Consider the following 13,899-nt stretch of genomic DNA (forward strand, 5'->3'; position numbering starts at 1 on the left):
GAATGTCCAAATTAGGTTAGAGAAATTTTATTTGGACACTTGGAAAGATCTTTAGCACACTTTGTGAAAAGTATTAGATACTTGGCAACAAGAAGAACCATGAGATGGATTGTGAAGGAATCAAGGCATGAGATCATGCCACCTAAGCAAAACTCGATTCTTTCATATGATCAACCAAATTATGCCAAGACAAAGAGGGTTTCAACCCTAGTGAAACCATTAATGGCTAGAATCCAATTGAAACTCCAAAACCTTGGTTGAAATCGAAACCCTAAATGGTTTCCCCAAACCCTAAAGTCGGCCTCCAAACCCTTTTTGATCTGATTTCTAGCATTTTGTTTAATTGCTTGATTAAATTATTTTCACATGCTACTAATTCATAAAATTCTTGTTATGACATCATTATCCAACCTTTTAAACCTTGAAAATTTTATTGAGCCAAGAAAAATTAGATTTGGGCTTATAGCATCTCAAACTCTAGCCAAACCGCCTTTAAACCCGAAATTGGAGCCCACTTGGTTGGGGCCCACCAAGGCTCATGAATTTGATCACCTTGGAAAAGTTTCTTGAATAATTCTCCTCTCCCACATGACAGGTCATTCCCTTCCTTGGCTGCACCCAATAATGCCTTGATGTGAATGAGAAATCCACCTCATCACCCTTCATACCTCACAACTTCTAAAGGTAGTTCTTGCCCCTCACTATTCTCCACTTTATGTGACATAGCCACTTCCAATCAAGGGTCATTCAAACCCATACCTTTCCCCTACAGAGTTCTAAAGTCATACAAGACACACTTCACTTCATTTCGTCACTTCTTTACCCCATTCTTAGAAAGAAACCCAAAAGTGCTCTCTCAGGCATATTTCAAGGACTTCTTGCATGGAGATTTTAGACCATTTGTAAGTATTTTCTCATGATTTATCCTTCTTCAAAGTTGTTCTTCTTTGAGTTTATTTTTCCTTGATATCTTATTCATCTCATTTCATGGTTATTTAATTAGAAAAAAATGTATTTTTAACCATAGAAATGTCATTCTGGGCTTTAAACTAAAGAGTATGTTATGTTTTGGAGTTTTTGACCAAGCTAACAGACATATCTTGGTCCAAAAATTTTATGGAGTATTTTTAGCATTTATTTATGAATTTTAATTGAGGTTTCATTGCATGAATAAAGATTTTGATGATAGATTTCTTTATATCTAGAAACTTGAAAACTGGAAGTGGAAAAATAGTTTTTGTTTTGGGAAAGTTTTAATATTTCGTGGTTTAATCTTACTCCAAAAGCTTTGATATTGTTATGTGATGATCCTAAGCTTCTTATATGCATGTTTGGATATTATTTTGAAGATATTTAGTTTTGGTTTCAAAGATATGTTTTTTCTACGCAAGAGGATTTTGGTTAGGCCTAAGATTTGATGTTTATGGGTTAGATCCATGTTTTATTGATTTGTAACCATGTGATTTTAAGTTTGATGGTTGGATTTTATTTAGGAAATATCTTTAAACCATGTGATGTTTTGGTTTGAAGATCTCATCTTTTTAAGTAATGGATCAAGAGATTGATCAAAGTTAGTTGAGAAAAAAGCTTCTGTTTTTGGATTAAGTGTAAAACCAAAAACTCCAAGGGTAGTTTTGTGATTTATATCATGGTAGATATTAGGATGATGTTATGAATATGTTAGAAGTAAGATTTATTTATTTTTTCTTTTTTTATATATATATTCTTGGTGATGTTTTTATTAAGTTCAAAACTTATGATTCAAGGGTTTGCTTTGTTGTTAAAAAATTTGGTGTTAATGATTAGCTCTTTCTTAATGGATGCTTTAAGTATAATTTAGGATAGGAAGATTTTTGTTACAAAATTTTGGTTTAATCATGAGTTCTAAAGTTCGAAAAAATTGCAATAAAAATAAAGAGAAATAGCCTATGAATGTTTTGGCCATAGTGAGTTTCCCATAGGTGGAAATTGTTTTAAATTTTTCTGAGTTGATATTTGAGTATAGGATAAAATTTACATGAGGAATGTAAATTTTGAATTAATTTTTTTTTTGTTAGGCGTGAAATCCTTAAGTTCTTGGTAAAATAGTGATTTTTCCACATGTAGATGACAAAATGGTAATTTTAATCTAAGTTAAAAAAAATTTAATGTTACTAATTGTAAATAATTAAATTTCTAACTATTAGAATGCCATTTACAGTTCCTCTTGTTTCACACTTTATTCTTGTAGAATGCAACAATCGAGATAGGTTAGCTCTTAATTTACTATCAGTTTATTGTGTTTATGTGATAGGTAAGAGTACTATAGTTTAGGTTCATATGTTGTTCTATATGTCATGCAATGCCATGTCATTACATGTTTATCTGTTATACGAATTATTCTATCATGAAAGACTTATCTGTTACATAATATATTCTGTCATGTTTGCTATCTATTGCAAGTTTGTTACGTTACGTATGCCATCGATTACATATATGTAATATGTTAAGTATGTTATGTTATGTTTCGTGCTTTACAAGTATGTTACATTATGAAAGGAGGGATAACCATGATCAAGAATGACAAAAATGTACTCATACCGACGAGGACTATCATGGGATCGTGAGTATGCATAGACTGTCGAAGACTTAATGGTCAAATGCTAGAAAGACTTGCCGGCCACACTTACTATTGTTTTCTAGATGGATATTCCGATTACAATCAAATAGCCATTGCACTCGAAGATCAAGAGAAGACCATGTTTACTTGTCCTTATGGCACCTTTGCATATAGGCGCATCCCTTTTGGTCTTTGCAATTTGCCAAATCCATGATGTCCATCTTCTTGGACATGGTGGAAAAATTTTTAGAAGTCTTTATGGATGACTTCTCTATTTTTGGTCACTCTTTTGATAATTGTTTATTAATTTATCATTGGTTTTGTAGAGATGTAATGAGACAAATCTTAATTTAAGTTGGAAAAAATGCCACTACATGGTCGAGGAGGGAATAGTGCTTAGCCACACATTTCCTTCAAGGGAATTGAGGTAGACCGAGCCAAGATAGAAGTTATTGACAAACTCCCACTACCGACCAATGTGAAGGTTGTGAGATGCTTCTTAGATCATGTCAAGCTCTATTGTCGTTTTATCAAGAATTTTTCCCAAATTACTAAACTCTTTGCAATCTACTGATTAAAGATACTTGGTTTGAGTTTTCTGATGAATGCTTGCATACTTTTGAAACATTGAAAAAGAAATTAATTTTAGCACCTGGCATTATATCACCGGATTGGAATTTACCATTTGAATTAATGTGTGATGCTAGCGATTATGCTATAGGGGTAATTTTGGGTAGAGAAAAGATAAAAATTTTCATGTTATTTATTATGCTAGTTAGACCTTAATAGAAGCTCAACTTAATTATGATATAATACTGAAAAAGAATTATTAGCAGTTGTGTTTGCCTTTGACAAATTTCATTCTTATTTGATAGGTCCAAAGGTAGTATATACCAATCACTCTACTCTTAAGTACTTGTTGGCAAAGAAAGATGCTAAGCTGAGAAGGATTTTGCTCTTGCAAGATCTTGATTGGGAAATAAAAGAAAAGAAAGGGACCGAGAATGTAGTGGCTGACCACATATCTTGTCTTGAGCTTAAAGAGGCGGCTGGCGAGGAGAAATTCCCAATTAATGAGACCTTCCTGGATGAAGAATTGATGGCTATACAAGTCGTTCCATGGTATGCCGACATGGTAAATTATTTGGTGTCAAAACTTCTATCGACCGAGATGACATATCAACAAATGAAGAAGTTCTTCTCCGAATTGAAATATTAGTTTTAGGAGGAACCTTTTCTACACCGGCACTACTGTGATAACCCGCTCCTTCTTTCTTCTTTAATTATGAGCTTCGATGGCATGTTTTAAAAGATATTAAGTGGATTTCAAAGCAACATAAATATTTTAAAGCTTATGGATATTTTAAATATTTTAGAAACATTTATATGTGATATTTCCAATATTATTAGACTAAAGTTGCTTTTAAAGTAATATAATTATAATATTTTGATGAGCTTTAAAAATATTATAATTGTGGAAAATTATTTAAATTAAGTATTTTAATCATTTAAAAATATTACGAGATTTAACTTTATGATGAAAACTCTAAATTAAATTAAACGGTTTTATTCTCTTCGAGTAATTAATGAGACTTCATCATTTTAATTAATGATGAAGGAATATTATTTTATAAACATTAGTTTATAAAATAATATTCTATCCTAATTCCTCTCAGTGTTTTATTTTGAATAAAAAACTTATACATTTTCAAATCAGTATTTAAACTCACCGATAGATAGTTTTTATGATCCCGAAATGAAGAACTTGGATTAAATACCCAAGCCCCTCTCTTTTCCTCCTCACTTTTCTCTTTTCTTTCTCTCTCCTTTCCCTCCCTTGGATCCAATGTGCACGGCTTCATTGTAGCCGAACCACTCCTTCCTTCCAGTCGGCACCACCACTAGCTACCCAGCAGTACCACAATCACAGGCAGCCTCCCTCACCGTCGGCAAGCCTCTCCTCCCACTGGTGCACACCATAGCACCCTCCTCCTTCCTCCACAGTATCACCTTCAAAATGGATTTCACACCCATTTCTACACCATAGCACCGCCATACACGGTCAGTTTGGCCTCCGACCACCACCAACGGAATCCTCACTCCATGGACTTCATTTCCATGGTCTCCTTTCCCTTCTCTCTCTCTCTCTCTCTCTCTCTCTCTCTCTCTCTCTCTCTCTCTCTCTCTCTCCTCGATGGGTCACTACACCCATATACACTCGGTTTCAGCACCATGCACGGCCACCCATGCCACCTTACCACCACAACCTTCCTCAACCATTTTCATGTCCAACCGAGTTACACACAGCTCTCACTCTCCCCCACTCTCATGCTCGGTTTACACTACTTGTGGCCAATTCGCCGCCATGAGCCACCGTCCAGCCACCACCTCGCCACCACAACTCTATCACACCTCCCTCAAGCTCCTCAACATCCAGCCAAGCTCCTCTAGCTCTCCCTCTCCATTTCCTAGTCTAACCATACACGACCCAAAACACTTTCACGGACCAGCATCCCTCCTTTTTGTGACACCTAGGCACCACCTTGAGGCCACCACTCTAGGACCATAACCAAACCCTTCCCCGCTCAGATCGACACCCATAGCCACTTTCAGTAGCCCAAACAGCCACTGTACGGGGTTTAACCACCACGTACGACACTTCGACACCTTTTATTATACCGGGCAGCAAGCGACGCATGGGTTATCCCGTCGATGGTATAACCCTCTATCTCTCATTATTTAAGTAAATATTAGTTGATTGGTTCGACTGTAAATTATGTTGTTAGTAATTGTGGAGTTCGCTGTGAAGTGTTATTGTGTAATGAAGTGTTGGGCATAATCATGTAATGTTGTGGACTATGTGAAGTATGGTCGTGAGGTATATGCCCTAGTTGTGATGTGGCGTGGTGTGAAGGAAGTACAAGTGGAGCGTACTCCATGCTGTGTGGTGATGCACCATGTGGCGTGCATCATAGTGATGGGTGGTATAGTGTGAATGGAAGAGAGTGCATGTGAAGTGCACTTTGTGCAGTGTCATGATACACTGGACGGCGTGTCACGAAAGTTTAGACTGCATAGTTGAAGAGCGTAGAGTGTATAGTGTAGCGTCAAGAGCTGTGTAACAGTGTTTCGAGGTAGTTGTGATGTGGCCTGTAGTCCACGGTGACGGGTGTCACCTTGTGATTGACTTATGGCTAAGAGTATGTGCGAAGTGGTGGAAAAGTATCAGAGTAGTGCAGTGGAAGCATGACGAGCATCGTGCCATAACTCGAGATTTTTCTCGAGCTACGTGAAGTGATAGAGGTTCATTTGTGGATGCAATCCTCTTGTTAAGTGTCAAGGATGAACTTGTACAGGGCCAGGAAATAGGAAGAGTCCTATTGACCAGGTCTGAGCAAGTTGCTACCAGAGTATGGAACTTGTTTATACAAGCGAGCATTCGTGGAATTATAAGTTGGTCTTTATTCATAAAAGGGATAAGATACATGTGTTTCTAGCGAGACACGTGTACTGAACAGGTTTACCATATGTAATGGATAATCTATTCTCAACATGGTTGTACGATGTTTAAGCCTCAGAATTGGCTTAAAGTCATGTGGCATGCATGGATGGAATTGAGGATTGAGTATGGGCTAGGATGCATGAAGGTAGTGACGAGTATATCGTCTAAGGTTGGAACACGTGACTCTGTCGGTCGGAATCATGCATTGGAATGTGGAAATAGAAGAGTAAGACAAAGGTCTTAGTATCTTAATCCTAATGTGAATTACAGAGGTTCACTTTAAGGAATAAGACTCTGAAGGTTTTAGCATAGTAAATGGCACATAATAGCCCAGGGATGGATGGAGAGTGTTCCAAGAGAAATATAGTTCTATTTTTAGAATAGTTACTTATGCATTAGATAGAGAATAACGTAAGGTTATGTGTATGCATGCAGGTTGCCATTTGACATGCACACGAATGAATTGCATGGATTGGGTATGGCAAGAAGTCTAGGTAAGTATTGCGTTCATACTCTTCTAGAGTTTTTCCTAAATAAATGAAGATGAAAATGAAACGCTTTTTCTCTAAAATGCTTTATGAACTAACACTTTTCTCTATGAAACACATTTTACGAAAAGAAAGCCAAGCATAAGTTTTCAAATATAAGTAAGTAACGACCCTTCTTGGTAGCCCTTTTTCATGCACCCAAAGTATGTAAGTGTATACATGTGGATGGATGCTATAATTGGTACGTATTGTATGTATGTTCACGAAATAAAACGAACTGAAACTTTAAAAGATGCACAAACTGAAGTTTTCTAATGATGCCATGAAAGAAAACTATTTTAAAATGTCTAATGCTTTCAAAATGACTTTTTATGAACGAAAGAACTGTAAGAACTGAATGAAAGGAATGTAAGAATTGTAAGGACTGTAAGAACTGTAGAGGACTGAATGGACTGTAAATGAATGAAAGGACTAAAAATTAATGAATGGACTAAATGCATGATGTATGAAGATACATGACGACCATATGAATGGAAAAGAAAATGGTACCTAATGAATGGATTGGACAGATTGTAATGTCAGGTAAGTAGTACTGGTAGTGCACCTAGTGCTACACCCTGATAGAATGGATTACTAACTCGTGGCCATGGGCAGAATCAAGTCCAAAAGTCTACTAACCCCAGCACATGGGGCGCAACAGTGTGCAACGGCCAATGAAAGCAATAAGAAAGAATGTATGCATGTTAAGAAAGAATGCATGTATGTATGAAAAGACGTCTGCATGAATGTATGTAAGAAAAGATATATGCATGAAAAGACTGTTTAAGAAGAAGACAGTGAGGCGTGGGGATTTTTTTACGAGGAGAAAGCATGTTTAAAAGAAAAATCCCACTCACAACATTTTAAAATGAATAGAATGTCTATGCATGCTATGTATGGATGATGAATGCATGACTGAAAACCTATGTTATTATATTCTAACTGTGTAAAGTAATGCTTATGAGTTATCGACTCATTTTAGTTTTTATGTGTGCCCTCTCAGGGACAAGATGAGCATGACATGTCAGGATGAGCACAACCCAAGAGGGAGAGCATGAAAGCTAGGCATGATATTTTGTACCAGAGACTTTAATTATGAAAATTAATGTTTTTTGTTGTAACCTTTTCAATTAAGAAAACATGTTTTACTTATAAACATGGAGTCATTTGTATCCTGGCATGAAAGGAAAAGAAATTCTCAGAAGGAACTATAATTCTCGTCTATTTTTATTAAAATCATTTTCTCAAGGACGGGCGTTACAACTATGCAAACCAAATAATTAGGAGATGTGTGCCTGAGGAGGTGATGGAGGGAAATCGGCCACTCATTGGAAATCGGCGGCCAATTTGGTGGTGCAAAAATGACAACAAAAGTTTTACAATGTAGCTTTGATCGACCAACTGTTTTTAAAGTCTCTTTTAATTTTGTTAATTTATGTGATCATTGTCAATGGGTTGGCAAAATTTCTAGGAAAGATGAGATGCCTTCTTTTTTTATGGAAATATGCTTCATTGCATTCATTCAGTAAATGAAGTTACAACTGCGATTTATAAATCAGGAGAACCGGATCATAAATCAACTAACGCGACTGCTCAGGAGCTTCCCCGCACACAAAGTGACGGACATTGTCTTAAAACTTCTAAAACTCTCAAAAGAGAGAGTAAACAGTCTGTATGACCAGAGATTTGATGGCCCCTCCAACCTCTAAGGAGGCGGAATGCGGAGACAACTACTACGAACAAAACAGTTCAATAGCATAACCCTATACTAAAACAACAAACCAGACAACCAACAAAACCAACAAACACCTATATTAAAACTAAAAAAACCAGGCAACCAACAATACCAACTAAAACAGCCCCACCACGAGCACGGCATGAACTCCGGCAGCACACCTTCCACAGGCAATCGGCATCACGAGCCTCAACGGCACGAGCACCCAGTTTGCGTACAGACCACAGCAACCTCCACAACGAAGGCCGGCCGTACGATCACCGGCCGTAGCATCGACCGCCGCTCTTAGCTCTTTGCCTCAAGTTGCGGCCACACAGCAAACTCACCACCTCACCGTGGACTGCACATGAAACGGACGTAACAACAAACAACCAAAGGACACAACAGCAGAGACCGTGCACATCACCTACATCTGCTACAAAGAGTAACCGAGCAAGGCACACAAAAAAGGACAGAACCGAGCACATCCACCAGCGACCCAAAAACAACAACGGCCAAGCCTGTGCAACTGCAGAAACCGGACGCCGAAACAAGGGAAAATAGAAAAAAAACAACCGGTGAAACTCGACTGGGAGGAAAACCGTAGATCAGAAACTGACCAACCGAAGTCTGAGGATCCAAACAAACCGAGAACACCGTCTGCAGGAGGCCCCTTGGTGGCGCGTGACATCCACACGCTGCAGATAGTCGAAGCTTCATCCCGCGCGTCCGGCCAACTCCCCACTCCGTTTGGCATCACGTTCGGAGGACTCATAGATCGGCAGCTAATCGACACCGTGGAGGGGGGAGTGTTGACGGTCGGCGGCTGGACAGACCGGAGTGGTAATCCTCCCTTATTGGACCTGAAAACCCAAAAACAGAAAAGAAAAAAACTTAAACGAGAGAGGGAAGGGAGCGGGAGATGAAGCTCCCACCCCCCCCCCCCCCCCCGGGCGGGCGGTAGAGTGGCTTTGGGCTAGGGTGGCGCGACTTTGGCTGTGCTCTTAGCTTGAGAGAAAAGCATTTTTGAACAGACATGTTAATACCATAAACGAGATGAGATGCCTTTAAACAATAATTTAGTGATTAAATTATTTGATGTTTGGGGTATAGATTTCATGGGTCCTTTTCCATTCTCATATTCTAATAAATTTATTTTGGTGGCTGTAGATTATGTCTTCAAATGGGTGGCAACGGTTGCCTTGCTGATCAAAGATGTGAGGGTCATAGTGAATTTTCAGCACAAGAATAGCTTTTCCCAATTTGGCACTTTGAGGGCCATAATCAGTGATGGAGGGAAGCATTTTTGTAATCACCAATTTGAAGTGCTACTGACTAAGTATGGAGTTACCCATCATGTGGTGATAACATACCATTTTCAAACAAGCAACCTGGTCGACGTGTCTAATTGGGAGCTGAAGTGCATACTAGAGATGACCGTGAGTGTCTCTTGGACAGACTGGGGGAGAATGTTAGATGATGTGCTATGGGCCTATCGGACGACATTCAAAAGACTGATCAAGATGTCACGTTATTGACTTGTTTACAGAAAAGCATGTCATCTACCCGTGGAGCTAGAACACAAAGCCTATTGGACGACGAGGACACTGAACTTTGATTTACAGGCAACTGGCAAGAAGAGAATATCGTAAATCAACGAGATTGATGAGTTCCACAATGATGAGAATGCTTGGATTTACAAAGATAAAACTAAAAGATCGCATGATAAGCATATTCTAAGAAGGGAATTTGAAGTCAGGTAGAAAGTTTTGTTATTTAACTTAAGACTTCAACTCTTCTCATGAAAGTTGCACTCTCAGTGGTCGGGACAGTTTACGGTGACCCTTGTCTTTCCCTATGAGGCAATTGAAGTCCATCGTGAGACAAAAGGGACATTTAAAGTAAATGGATAGAGATTAACCCTATGTGGATGGAGACTTTAACTCAAAAAGTGTTACATTGATCTTGCCAATGATAAATGATGAGAGGATAATGTCTAGCTACAGGCTTTTGGGAGGCAACCCAAGTTTTTATTTTTCTGTTTAAGATTTTTGCCTAAACTTATTCTTTTGCTTTCATCTGGTAGGAACGAAGAGGCTAGGGAGATCTCCAAGGGGTACATGGCTACACCTTCAAGAAAAATATTCAATTAGAATAAAAGGAATAAATCAAGGGAGTATCTCTTACCTTCTCTCATTCTCTTCTTTAGTTTTTCTTCCTCGTCCCCGTTGAGGGCAACGTGATATTTAAGTTTGGGGGAAGGGAATTTATTTCATTTATTTTGAATAATAATAATAATAATAATAATAATAATAATAATAATAATAATAAATGTATAGTTTGATGAATAAAAAGCCTATGATAATAATATAATTGAAATTAATTATAACATTTAGGAAAATTTCTCATTGCTCGAGTCTAGTTTTTAATTCTTTACTTAATCTTGCTCAATCCAATGGTTTCTATGTTCAATGAATGCTTATAATGATCATTAATCGTTTTACATACCTAGAGAAATGTTATATGAATTTTGTGAATTTGTATGGTCTCAACTTGCTCTAGAACTTGTTTGATTACACTCGAGGTGAAATCATAGATATAATATTACTGGGGGAATGATTAAGGCATTCTTTGGACCGATTGAGCCTTTCAAGCTTACCTACTTATTATCTTTATCCCTAGTCACCTCTTTGAGCTTTATTGAATTATATTTTGGCCTTATATTTTTATTTCTTGTAAATCTCATATTCCCTACCCTATTTGAGCTTAAACACTCATTTCCTTACCTTTCAAGAGAACTAAGTTTACACAAAGTCACAGACTCACAAGAGCATGAAAGGCAAGAGAGGTAACAGGTTTCCAAGTAAAGTTATTTATAGCCATATAATCAAAATCATAAGTTTAGGGGTGTGAAAAGTCAACTTGTCTACTGCGTGGCCAATGAGATAAAGTTGATGAGAGTCATCAACAAAGGCAGTCAAAAAAGGTATGGTTTATTTCAAAAAGAAAAATAAAAAGTCTGACCTATCGAGTAGAGTGGTAAAGAGAGATCCTTGAAAGCACAATAAAGAGAGGTATGTTGAGAGATTCACAATGATTGAGAAGAGATGTTTTGTTAGAAATGAGAATGCTCTTTTTCTTTTGTGAAGTGTTCAAACTTAAGTTCTCTGGCTTTGTTCAAATCCTATCTTTTCTTTGTAGCCTTCACCCTAGCCTTATATTACAAGCTTAATAAAGACCTATTGATCCCTGGTGATAGTTTTCGTTCTACATTAGCGGAGAGTGATTTGAAAAGCAAGCGTATGGAGTCATTAGAGATCCATTATTTATTTACTTGTTTACATAAAACCATTCGGGGAGCTAATGATGAAGTGAGAATGATAGGTATGCATGAATGTGTGGATGGATAATGCAATGGAATTGAGTTTTGAATTAACTTTTGAACTTGATTGATCATGAATGATTCTTTTAAATTATAAACTTTAGGAAATCTGAGGCAATAAATTTTATGAATCAAACCAATGCTTGTTTTAATTGTTTTTCTCTTTTTCTTTGCTCAAGGGCAAGCAAAGCTTAAGTTTGGGGGTATTTGATAAGCATGATTTTTATGCGATTTTTATTATTCTTTTATTTATGAAATGTGTCACTTATCCTTTAATTCTATTGATTTTATTTTATTTCTATATATTTTTCTTTATTTTCTTGGATTTGAAGGAAGAAGATTTAGTGCAAAATGAGAGCATTTTGGTACAAAAGAAGAGACTATGGATCCAGACCAACGAGACGCGATGAGATGTGAAGGGAGCCGAGGAGACCCAAGGGCAACCAAAATTGGTGGCAAGGATTGGCGACAAGAGTTAGGCGATGAGTGATATGTTTTTCCTCCTAGGCGAGAAGACTTGGTGATAAGGCTTGGGTAGTTAGATTAAGCGACCAGTCTAAGTGACCAAGCTAAACAACATTGTGGGCAACAACTAAAAACTGTGAGCAGCTTTACTACTCAGTAGGTTGACTAGAGGGGAAGTCTTTCATCTCGGTCAGGAAGCTTACATCTTGCCCAAAAGGTGAGACGACCAGTTATATTTAGCGCACATGACATCTACCTGGTGGGACCCTCTTGAGCTCTGCAAATCAAGCCGCTTCTCACTGAATCTTCCATTTTTTATAATTTCCTTATTTTTGGGATATTTTTCTATTTTGTTAATATTTATCTATAGAAACTATTTTCTAGATCTTTAGGCTAGATTATAGCCGTAATTATCTGATTTCATATTGTCAACTTTAACAGCTTTTTTTTTTTTAGAAGAGCAAGAAGTCACACGTCCAATAGTGACCCCCTCCCAAATTTATTAACTTTAACAGCTATTTAATCCAAGCTTGTAGGATGAATTAAGAGTCTTAGTCCAGAGTCTGAGTTGTTGATGATTTTCTGGAGTCCAGTTCTTAGTTTAGTTTTTATTCTTAAAGTTTCTTTTGAGGAGGCGGATCTGGAGAGTAGAAGCGAGAGCTACATATTTCATCAACCGACTCGAACGGAGAATGATGAAGTGTTAGAAATGTATAATTAAGTTGTTTCAGTGAGTGATTTATTACATCAAAGAAGGGTTGAATACTTAATTATACATCAAATTTTAACACTTAATGAAAAAAAAATTTATCGATGCTAATATTTTGCACATCAAAGTCTCATATTTGCCCTTGAAATAATTAAACTATAATATCATTTTTATATATATTGTAGGGCATTTATGGAGGGAAAGAAAGAGTGGGGACCTATGAGAAAATATAGGAATTGATTATGGGTTTGGTGGAAACCAATCTAATGGGAACCAATCGAGAGAAAAGAACAAAAATGAATAGCACATAGTGGCCTTCAACTCTACAGCAGCAAAGCAATGTGCTAGAACCAAAACCAGCAGAGGCTGGGCAAGACCACCTCACACACACCAGGTAGCCAGCCAATCACACACGCACATCGTGGTCTCACAGTAGAGCATCACGCACAGCAAGGGAAACTGCGTAGGACGGGGCACTCTCTCAAATGGGCTTTTTGTTATTTTTATTTTTATTGGTTTTCTGTTTTGTTGTTTTTCATTTGGAGTGAGCTGGGTTCTTTTTCTAGACCTGGGCGGCTTGTCCTTTTTTTCTACTTTTTGTTGTTTTTCATTTCTTTTTAGGAGGAGAGTCGGCGGAAGCAGCTCTCTCTCTAAGTTTTCATTTTTTATTTTTTTCATTCAACGTTTTGTGGAGTTTTCGTTCCTAGCACTTTTTCATTTCAGACCTTGGCGGCAGCTTTGGACTCAACTCTCTCCCGATTGGATTTTTTTTTTCATTCCTTTTCAGTATTGATTTGGCAAATTGTTTTTATTTTATTTTCTTTCTACTTCGTTTCGAGTTAGTAGTCTAGGGGCAAGTGGGCAGAAGCTCCCGCTCTCTATGTTTTCACTTTATTTCTTCATTTCGGCGGCTTGTTTGATTTATTTTTTTTTTTTTGCAGTTTTATCTTTTGCATTGGCTCTGTTTTCTTTCTCTTAGATTCTTTTTTTGTTTTCATTCT

The sequence above is a fragment of the Carya illinoinensis genome, chromosome 6 (assembly GCF_018687715.1).
Source record: "Carya illinoinensis cultivar Pawnee chromosome 6, C.illinoinensisPawnee_v1, whole genome shotgun sequence".
NCBI classification, from domain to species: Eukaryota; Viridiplantae; Streptophyta; class Magnoliopsida; order Fagales; family Juglandaceae; genus Carya; species Carya illinoinensis.